Source organism: Martes martes (assembly GCF_963455335.1).
Source record: "Martes martes genome assembly, chromosome: 12".
NCBI classification, from domain to species: domain Eukaryota; kingdom Metazoa; phylum Chordata; class Mammalia; order Carnivora; family Mustelidae; genus Martes; species Martes martes.
In genome coordinates this window covers 75,791,032-75,802,070 of record NC_137900.1, presented here as the reverse complement: position 1 = coordinate 75,802,070, position 11,039 = coordinate 75,791,032, and the positions used below count along the sequence as shown (strand labels likewise).

Here is an 11,039-nt window from a genome sequence, read left to right as displayed (position 1 = left end):
GCAAATGATGTGTCTGATAAAGGGTTAGTATCTAAGATACATAAATAACTACTACAATTCACTCCCCCCAAAAAAGTCCAATTAAAAGATGGGCAAAATGCATGAACATACATTTCTCCAAAGATGACCTATAGATAGCCAACAGACACATGAAAAAATCATCACTCATTGTCAAGGAGCTGCAAATCAAAAGTCACAAGGAGACATCACCTCACACCTGTCAGAATGCCTAAAATCAAAACCATGAGGAACAGGGACACCTGGGTGGCTCCATTGGTTAAGCATCTGACTCTTGGTTATGGCTCAGATCAGGAGATCGAGCCCCAAGTTGGGCTCCACACCAAGTCTGGAGCTTGCTTGAGATTTGCTCTCTCCCTTTCACTCTGCCCCTCCCCACTCCCTTCCCACCCTGAATCTTATGTGCACACGCGCTCTCAAGAAGAATCCACCCCCCCCTCCCAAGAAACAACAAGAGTTGGTGAGGATGTGGAGAAAAAGGAATCCTCTTGCACAGTTAGTGGAAGTGCAAAGTGGTTCAGCCATTGTGAAAAACTGTATGGAGTTTCCTTAAAAATTTAAAGACAGAACTACCCCATGATTCAGTAATCCCACTGGGTACTTACTTAAAGAACACAAAGACACTAATTCAAAAGTGTGCATGCACCCCTGTGTTTATTGCAACATCATTTACAATAGCCAAGATATGGAAGTAGCCCACAATTCCTACAGTCAGATGTAGACAGAACAAAGCAAGCATAATCAGTCAGCCCAAAGGATCCCGTACACAAGATCACATTAGTTTCTCTCCCAACTGTGACCCTGAAACTCCTCCAAGCATCCTTTCCTGCCTGCTACTAAGATGGGGACATTGGTGCCTATGTCCAACACAGCCACCATCTTGCCCCCACCCAAAGTTCCCTAGAATACTTGGATTTTTCCTTAAAGTGGCTGGTGGGAGGGCTCCATGGGGAAGACTGGAGGGGAGAGACCAGCTCTGCACCAGTAAGCAAAGCCCATGTACACTTTCCAGCAGCCCATCAACTCCTTGTATCATCTCCCGCTGGAAGAGGGAGCCACCACTAAAAGCACTATTGGGACTTCATGTTTCAATTCTACCTCCCACCACTCAGTCTCATCCACAGTAGAAAGGGTCAGACTCTTAACCCACCACCACCTGGGCAAGAGACGTGCCACCAAATCCCAGGGTATTTGCTTCTCCTATCCCCTAACCTAGCCTGCAGGGTCTGTCCCTTCTTTTCCAGAAAGCTAGGTCTTAGTTGGCATCCCACACACAACCAAAACTGTCAAGAACTGTGGTAAGTCTGAGACTCTACCTTCCTTGCAAGCTGTCCAGTAGACCTGCCACATACTACACGCTTCCCATCAGGCAGCATGAACTTCACAGTTGCATGGGTTCCCCTTGCCCGCACCCCCAAGTCCCCTAGCAGCCATATGGAACAGAACATATGGGTTGATGCTATACAGAACGCCTGTCACAGCAGGGAGAACCCTAGTCCCAGGAAACCCCACTTAAAGGGCTAACAAAATGTCTGATTTTAGCCATGTATCAAAATAACATTTCCTCAAGAGTATTCAGGGAGAAACCTTAGTTTTCAGGGACTTAAAAATGAAATTCTGGCAAGATGAATATCCCTGCCAATAAAGGGACTGTGGTCTACCTGTCCGTACTGCTCTCCCCTCCCACATCTTGCTATCGTCTCTAACACCAACCCTCAGGTTGGTATGGCTAAAAATCCAGAACCCTTTTTGGTTTCTACCAGCTCTGTGGTGTGGTTCTGGCAAGATGGTCTCCTTGTACAGGAAATTTCATTTTTTTCTTTGATGTTCTGTTGCCTTGACTTGCTCAATGCTGGCGGAGGAACCTATGAAAGCAAGTGTAGATCACAAACAGAGGGAATATTTCTTCCCTTTCCCCAGGGAATGTTCTCCTTCCCCGGCCTCCAGCGGAAAGAGCCAAGAGACCTACCTTGTCCTGACAGGATTTTTCTTTTCCCATTCCTTCCAAAATGAAGATTTCTTTTTCTCTTCAGAGTCCCAGTTCCCATTAGTATTAATTTCCTCAAAAATCCAGGTTTGAGGCCTTTGGAGTCTGGGGTCTGTCAGGAAAGTCTGCTGGTTTGGTGCAAGAGTGGGAGAAACAAGGTCCTGCGGGCCTGGGATCTTGGCTGGCAGAATGGGATTGGGGGATATGAAAAAGCCTCTTTGAGGTTTTAATCCGGGTCTAGACTCAGGCCTGTGTTTCACATGTATGTCTTGAGAAGCTCTCAGAGGATTAAGGTTGTCCTAGGAAGTAAGAATTTGAAGCCAACAGAGAGTTAAGGAGAAAAGATTTCTCTCACAAGTTCTAGAATATGGTTAATTTAAGGTTCAAGTGTAGTCATCGCTCCAAGAGGGATTTTCTTGAGCAGATGAAACTTGTATAAGCCACTGAGGACTGAAGTTCAGTTATGTCCATGGAACAACAGACCCACTGCCAATGCCAAATCTCCCACCCCAGACTCTAAGCTCGGTCTCTCAAAGCATGGAAGCCGCGCCCCGCCCACGGAAACAGGTGAAACTTACCAAGCCCCGCACATCAGTAGACAGTCACGGCTCATATTCTCATACTTACGTGGAAATCTTTCCTCCTGCCGCCTTTTAAAGCTGCTGGTCACCCAGATTCCTAGACTCCCTCCAGCCATTTCCCTCTGGGTTTGGAGGCAAAGCCAGGTGGTGTCTAGTCAAGGCTCCTGCTCCTCAGAGTCCTCTCGAGCACAAAGGAATCGGAATCACCTGGTTGTTTACTAGCCAAACCCTGAGAGTCAGCTGCAGGTGTTTTACTTTACGCCCAAGGACCGTACACTTGGGAGAGCGCCTTAGCACAGTTCCCAGTGGTGGGGGATTGCTGCCCCCAGGGGTACATTGGCAGTAATTGAAGACATTTTTGGTTATGGCCGAGAGGAGGGGGAGGCTACTGACATCTAGTGGGGAGAGCCAGAGATGCTGTTAATCATCCCAAATGCACAGAACAGCACAGGACAGCACCCCCCACCCCCAGAGAATTATCTAGCCCCACATATCAGCAGTGCCAAGGAGGAGAAACCTGACAAGAGGTAGGTGTAACGCTACCCTCAGAGGAGGGTGGTGGGTGTTTAAGGCACAGACCTCCCTCATCCAGACCCATCACAGGTGCACTGAGTTTAAGTGGTAGCCATATTAGTCTTAACTATTTTCCTGACATTTTCTTTGAAGCTCCAATTTCTGCCTCCAGCAGAAAAGTCTTTCTGATTCAAAAAAGACCTTGACCCTTTCCGTTTGAGATTGGATCTCTTTTGGATCAATACCCTGTGCTTTCAGGATTTCTCCCTTATTTTTGTTTTTTTTACTCCCTGAAGAGCATTCCTGGGGGGGCTTCAGTACCGTTCTCGCTTTGGGGAAGAGGTATCGGGTGACTGTCCTCAGTGCCCACTCATGGTAACTTTCAGAGCGGTCCGGCCCCCGCTGGCCTCTGTTCGTCTGGCCCATCCCTGTTGGCCTCCTTGCTGAAGGCCTTCCCAGCGCCAGGGCCTCTCACTTCCCCCTCACTGGTCTCTGCTCAGCTGCCCTTCCAACAACCGAGGCCCGTCCAGGTACCCCGCTTCGCTTTACCAGAGGGTTGCTGGTCCAAATCAGTGAGGACCAGTCTCCTGCTCTCCTATGACACTCCGGGACTCTGAGGACTGCGGGGGAAGAAGGGGACACCCCCCCCCCCGTCAAGCTTCTCTCAGCTTCCTGAGCCCCACTACCTGAGCTGTCCTTTGTACAGTAGGGTGGTCTCACCCACCCTCCGGGCCGGCACCAGGCCTAATACCCGCGATGGACACACATAGACACAGAGAGCAGGGCTGTTGCTCTTCCAGGCCCTGGGACAAAGCTTACCCATTGGAAGCCCCTCCAGCAGCCTGAAGTCCATGCTCACTGGTACGTGAGCTACGAAGGCCAGTCCCGAAGTCCCAGCAGGGGCTTAGGCTCATGTGCTTAAGTACTGACCTCAGCTGGGTGGGGGGGCAGCAGCAGCCCCTGATCCATGGCTGATTGGTTCAGGAGCCTTTTAGGAACCAATCTAAGAGGGAAGAGGATTCTGCCTCCTCTGTAAGATACCGGTACACCTGGGCTTAAATTGTAAGCACCTAGTGCCTGAAAAAAAGTGGGGTTTTTTCCTTGTAAAGGAAAATATGTCCCCTGCATATGTTAAGGCTTTTGCTGCATAACATGACTCCTTGAGAGACAGATAGCGTGTTTTGCATGAATTAAAACTTTTTGTCAGTGGTGTCCCTTGTACTTTTCCTTCTGCAAGTACTTTTTCCCATTCATATCCTGGTTGTAAGATGTGAATAAACAGAAATGCGTGAAATCATATTCGTAATGGAATTTTTCTTTCTTTATTGTGGTAACATATACGTCACGTAAAATTTACCATCTGAACTATTTTCAAGTGGACCATTTAGTGGTACTAAATACAGTCACAATGTTGTACAACCATCACTATCCATCTGCAGAATGTTTTTCATCTTGCAATATTAAAACACTATACCCATCATTACAAAATATTTTAACTTGGAAAATTACAGAATAACAAAAATATAAGGCTATAGAAAATTTAAATAATTCTTATTTATAATCCCAATATAACACACACACACACATATATATAGAAAGAGAGGACTATGAAAACAGCATATATTCACTGTTTGGGAGCTACAAATATCTGTGGTCCTATTTTAGACCACAAGGAAATGATTCATTAACTCTGTGGTTATAGAAAATAAAAACCCAAAAAACTTGACTTAATCTTTTTTTTTTTTGTTAAAGATTTTATTTATTTATTTGACAGAGAGAGAGATCACAAGTAGGCAGAGAGGCAGGCAGAGAGCAGGGGTGGGGGGAAGCAGGCTCTCCGCTGAGCAGAGAGCCCGATGTGGGGCTCAATCCCAGGATCCTGAGATCATGACCCGAGCCGAAGGCAGAAGCTTTAACCCACTGAGCCACCCAGGCGCCCCGACTTAATCTTTTTTTTAAAATCTTTTTAAACTCTAGATGTAAAGTCACAGTGGTATTAAACGGGAAACCTTGAGACATGGCAGCCTTGTTCATACAAGGTATTTTGAGAATCAAGAATTCAGTGAGACTTCCAGGTGCTAAACACGTCCTATACCCATTATGCTGAGAGAGGACAGTCCCTATAAATAACAGGGCTCAGGAGGGGGCTGTGGAGAGGCTGCCTATGCAAACATCTGTAAGCTAGAACCCACTGTGAACTTCCTGCTCCTCGTGGCATGTGATTCTTCTGCTCATCAGTGGGACTAATTGCTTAAGGGAATGCACTCTGTTCAGTTGAACGAATCAAGTATCAACCAGAAAAACAGGTGAATCACTAAAGCGGAGTGGAGGAAAAAAACAAACAGAAAATCCAGATGCGTAACCAAGTCCATATGGGAATTTCATATAAAATAAGGCAATATATCCGGTCACTGGGGAAGGGAAAACTTTTAATAGGTGGAGTTACCACAACTGATTAGGCCCATGGAAAAAGAGAACACTTCAAATGGATCAGAGAGCTATATGTAAGGGGGGCAAAACCCAGGACTAAAAACAATAAAAGAAAATATTGATAAAACTGACTGCACCAAAATACCAGAAAACTTTTGCGCGACAAAATAGGCTGTATGGAAAACCAAGAGACACTTAACGAACTGAGGAAAAATGTTGGTAACATATCACAAAGTGAGAATGTCCCTACTCTTCTTGAAGGCTTTTAAAATTCGAAAAGAAAATAATCAGTGACCAGATAGGGGGAAATGGGAAAGAAAGAGGAACAGATCACAGAAGAATAAATGCAAATGACCTTCAAACAGGAAGAGATGTTCACTCAGAAGAGAAACCCAAGTTAAAAAGATCCCAAGACACAACTTCTTACCCATCCAGTTGGCAAAAACTCCCCAGGCCAACAATAGGCTGTGTTGAGGAGGCAGGAGGCAGGTGGTCTTGGGGGGGAGGAAGCGGGGGGCGGGGCTTTCTCCCGAGGTTCACCTAAACTAGCCCTCAGGATCACAGCACCACCTGTTGCAAACGTAAAAAAAAGAAGCAGATGTTCTTTTTCTCTAAAGTCGAAAGTAAAGTAAAGTCGAAAGTAAAGTAGAAAGGGTTTGACATTTTTCTTTCCTCGTCGTCTCCTTTAAGCCACTGGAGAAAATGTGTGTATTAAGCCTTTTTTTTTTTTTTAAGATTTTATTTATTTATTTGACCGAGATCACAAGTAGGTAGAGAGAGAGAGAGAGAGAGGAAGGGAAGCAGGCTCCCTGCTGAGCAGAGAGCCCGATCCGGGGCTCGATTCCGGGACCCTGGGATCATCACCTGAGCCGAAGGCAGAGGCTTTAACCCACTGAGCCACCCAGGCGCCCCTGTATTAAGCCTTTTCAATTATTTTTCCTGGATTTTACTTTTCTAAATTTTTCATCACTTTCCTCTAACTAAAACCGTTGCCTGATTTATGATGTTTCCCCTGTGACCCGCCTCATTGCATTAAGAAAATCACAGGCATGGGGCGCCTGGGTGGCTCAGTGGGTTAAAGCCTCTGCCTTCGGCTCAGGTCATGGTCCCAGGGTCCTGGGATCGAACCCCACATTGGGCTCTCTGCTCAGCAGGGAGTCTGTTTCCCTTCCCCCTCTCTGCCTGCCTCTCTGCCTGCCTCTCTGCCTGCCTCTCTGCCTGCCTCTCTGCCTGCCTCTCTGCCTACTTGTGATCTCTGTCTGTCAAATAAATAAAATAAAATCTTTAAAAAAAAAAAAAAGAAAATCACAGGCACACACACTGTCAGCTGTTATTGTTAATAACAAATCTCCAGTGATCTTTAAATATATAAGTATATTGATGAGGGGGAGCACCAACAGGAATGTGATGTGATGGACTGAACATGGGAACATATATGAACACCGGAAATACATGAACATGGGAAAATCCACACATTAGATGTCTAACATACTGCTGCGCCTTTTGATTGCTATGTTTGAGTCACTTTCGGATGAATTACAGAGCGCTGCAACAAGATGACAAAGAGAACCCCAAATCCAATAGAGATTGGGCGGGTGGTCAAGAATATTCGTCAATGAGAGTATTTTTCCAGGGACTTTGTGGTTCCCGAATGAAAAATGTTACAATGGCGACATCTGGTGGTCATCATCTTAACCAAATGACTTGACCGATAGTGGGACAATCCCAGATGTTGTCTCCTTGTGTGATATGGTGTGAAGTAAACTGCATCACCTGTGACAAATTCTTGCCAGAAAATGTCTAACTTGAGGTTAATAGAGCCTTCATCCCTGGTCCCCAGCTTACAGGAAATTCAAGGGATACAGGAACAGGTTAAATAGCACTATGGAGAGACAGAAAATTCCAGAAGGTAGAGCATTAAAAAAAGAAAAGAAAAACTGGCCTATTCCCTCAAAATGTCAATCATTGGGGGGCGGGGGGTCAAAGATGTAGGAAAAAAAGTAGGAGGACTGTTCCCAGGATACTGCTCATCACTGGCTTATTACTTGAAGTTTCTGATAAAGGTTCACTGTAGCTGATAGGGTTGCATTTTTTGGTAGATGAGGTGAAGAAATGCATGGTGCCTATATCTGACAAAATCCCAGAAAGCTATAGGACATTACCCATGAGTCTGAAGTTGAAGAAACCTTTTCTAAACTATAAAGTGTAAAATTATCATCACATCAAAAAGTGATCAGAGAGCATGCAACAAACCTGAAGGAGAAAAGAAAGTATTAGAGAGACGCATGGGGCAGTTCACTAATGCAAATACTTTATTTTTCTGCCTTCTGGGATGTTTGAGGTATCTTTTGGCTTTGTGAAATTCGTAATTTGCTGTGGTTTATTTTCTCATTCTCATTAAGTACTCATTTGGGTGTCTCATTTGCTCTCTGAGTAATTTTGAATTTTGTTAAGGTCCCCCAAATGATATAAGCTTCAGACCCCATAAAACTTTGATCTGAATGTGATGTTAGACAAGGTGTTCTCCCTCTGAGCCTGGGAGGGGGGGAGGGCTGGTGGGGCAGGGGCAGTAATGAACCTGGAGAAGGGAACAGAGGTAAACTGCGAAAGGTCCTGGTGCTAATGGGGCTTTTCTCCAGCAGGAAGCAGGGAGCCAAGAAGAGCCTTAGCCAAGGGAGTGACGTGATCAGAACTTCCATAAGCCCTACAGAGGAAGCTCCGGGATCAGGGAGAACTACGGCAACCTAATGTACGAGTCCAGGTGAGAAAAGATGAGAACAGATTTTCAACAGCTGGGGATCCAGCCATGCGATGAGCTCTACCCAAACTTCAGGGGAGACCATGGCAAAAAGGGCTGTCTAAAACCTGATAGAATATTCCCCTTTAAAATATTTATTTAGGGGCACCTGGGTGGCTCAGTCAATTAGGCATCTACTTTCAGCTCTGGTCCTGATCCCAGAGTCCTGGGATCAAGCCCCGCGTTACGCTCCCTGCTCAGTGGGGAGCTTGCTTCTCCCTCTGCCTCTGTTTCTCTCTCTCTCTCTCTCTCTCTCTCTCTCTCTCTCTCTCATGAATAAATAAATAAAATCTTTCTAACAGTTTTTCAATCCGGTGTTTTCGCATGGGTGTTTACTTCATTTCACTTAGAAGCAATATTCTAAAGGTGGCTTACCTTAAGTCTCAGACCACATTTTGGCGTGACATCTAGCGTACAACTTAGAAAAAGAAAAAAAGGCGGGTTTTGGCTTTCGGCTCAGAGGAGGCAAAGGTGCAACTGTCTTCAGTCTCCCAAATCCAGGTTCATCCGACACCAGCTGCCTCCACCATACCACCTAAGTTTGACCCCAACAAGATCAAAGTCATGTACCTGAGGTGCACCAGTTTCAAATTCAAGTGCCATGTCTCCTGGCCCCGAAGACTGGCACACTGGGTCTGGCTCCAAAAAAGGCTGGTGATGACAGAGCCAAGGCAAGTGGTGACTGGAAGAATCTTGAGGATTCCAGTGAAACTGACCATTCAGAACAGAAAGGCCCAGATTGAAGTGGTAACTTCTACCTCTGCCCAGATTATCAAAGCCCTCAAGGAACCACCAAGAGACAGAAAGAAGCAGAAAAACATGAAGCACCGTGGAAAAATCACTTTGGATGAGATTGGCAATATTGCCCGACAGATGCGCCACTGATCTTTAGTTAGAGAACTCTCTGGAACCATTAAAGAGATCCTGAGAACTGCCCAGTCTTCAGGCTGCAGTGATGGCCACCACGCTCATGACATCACAGATGACATCAGTAGTGGTACAGTGGAATGCCCAGCCAGCTGACCACAACGGAGAATAGTTCAATAAAGGATCATTTGACAAACAACAACAAAAAGAGCTCATAGTACAGCTTGTAAATCAAATTCGATCACAATGTGTGTGTGGTCCACACAGTGGACCAGGGTCGCTGCTGTTGCGATCAGCCTGGGCCGACTCCTTATTTTATAAAATAAAAACTATCTAGCATTGTTGATTTGAAATGTCTTTTGGTTCTGAGAGTCCCCAAATCACCACTAAGCCATTTAGCGTTTTTCTCAAACGGAGAGAAACAGATCTTCATTCTGTCTCTCTTTTTTAAGTAAGCTTTATACCCAACATGGGACTTGAACTCATAACCCCAAGAGTCATATGCTCCATGGACAGAGCCAGCCAGGAGCCCTGAGAAGCCGACACTCTCAATAGCCATCTGTCCCCCGCTGTCTAACAAACAAGCCTGGACTGGTAGCTGCTGTTTGAGGGGCTACAGATTATAAAACAATTGCTTTGAGGGGATTACCCATTACCCAACAGTGTTATGTGACACTTCAATTCAGCAGCTAAACTAATAGGTCTCTGGCCTTTATTTTTCAAATGCCAGAATCCTTAAAGGTTTTGATTAGACATGAGCAAAAGAGAAAGATAAGGAACCCTTGTATAGAAAAGCTGGGGCTTTTTCTGTTGATTCTCGGGTCATATATTGTTTTGTTTTACTTTTTAAAGATTTTACTGATTTATTTGTCCGAGAGAGAGAGAGAGAGAGAGAAAGTGAGCTTGCACAAGCAGGGGGAGTAGCAGGCAGAGGGAGAAGCAGGCTTCCTGCTGAGCAGGGAGCCCAATGAGGGACTCAATCCCAGGACCCTGGGATCATAACCTGAGCCAAAGGCAGATGCTTAACCTACTGAGCCATCCAGGCGTCCCTCAGATCATGTTTTTAAATAAAAAGACTTTTATACTCATTTGCCTGTTAAAATATGAATAGGGACATTGTTCTTTTCAAATATTTGATTGGAAAGTGAGCGCTTATATTTAACAGAATTCATGATGTATAATAATACATTGCGAGACGCTCAATTATATGCCATTTTAATCATGTGGACAACATTTAGACTGATCAAAACTCTGAGAAATGTTTATATGGCCTTATATGGGGGGGAGCTCAGATCTTAATAAACATGGATTTTCTGCATACCCCCTCCCTCTCCCACCAAATAAAGTGGATTCCCGTGGGATGTTGTCTGAAGCTGACAACAGACAATGCTCATAGGATGCCCCTGGCTGATCAGGCTGAGCCCACTGGTCCGAGACCTCAAAAGCACGTGAGAGGCAGGGGTGGCCTCAGGCCAAGAAAGACAAGATCAGAACTTTATGCAAGGAGGGAGAAAGGTCTCTGTCCGTCTCCTTTTTGTACAGAGCGTCCTCATCAACAGTGGAGCATTTAATAAAACACAACCTTATACACCAGGGGTTACGGTAGGTCACAAACATAGCCTTAAGTCTGAAATTAGAAAGTCCACATTAATATATTCCTCAACATTTCGATGCCTGTTGCAAAGACAGGGCTTCTCCCTTCTCCTAGGGCTGAGGCCACTCTGGCCAACGGCCGACTTCACCGGGTACGTTTCTCTCTTTTCCCCCATCGCTCCTCCTTCAGATTCCCAAGAGCAGCTCCCGGCCTCTCTGAGGTTGGAGTGCGAGGAGGGAGAAGTGAGAACGT

At 45.5% G+C, this 11,039-nt stretch overlaps 1 pseudogene across 1 annotated transcript; it reads left to right on the top strand.

Annotated features, from left to right (window-relative positions):
* The first annotated feature begins 8,101 nt into the window (after nucleotides 1-8,101).
* On the top strand, nucleotides 8,102-9,349 carry LOC308353389 (large ribosomal subunit protein uL11-like; annotated as a pseudogene). Its single transcript has 2 exons — nucleotides 8,102-8,125; nucleotides 8,828-9,349. The product of its transcript is annotated as a large ribosomal subunit protein uL11-like (transcript).
* The last annotated feature ends 1,690 nt before the right edge of the window (nucleotides 9,350-11,039 follow it).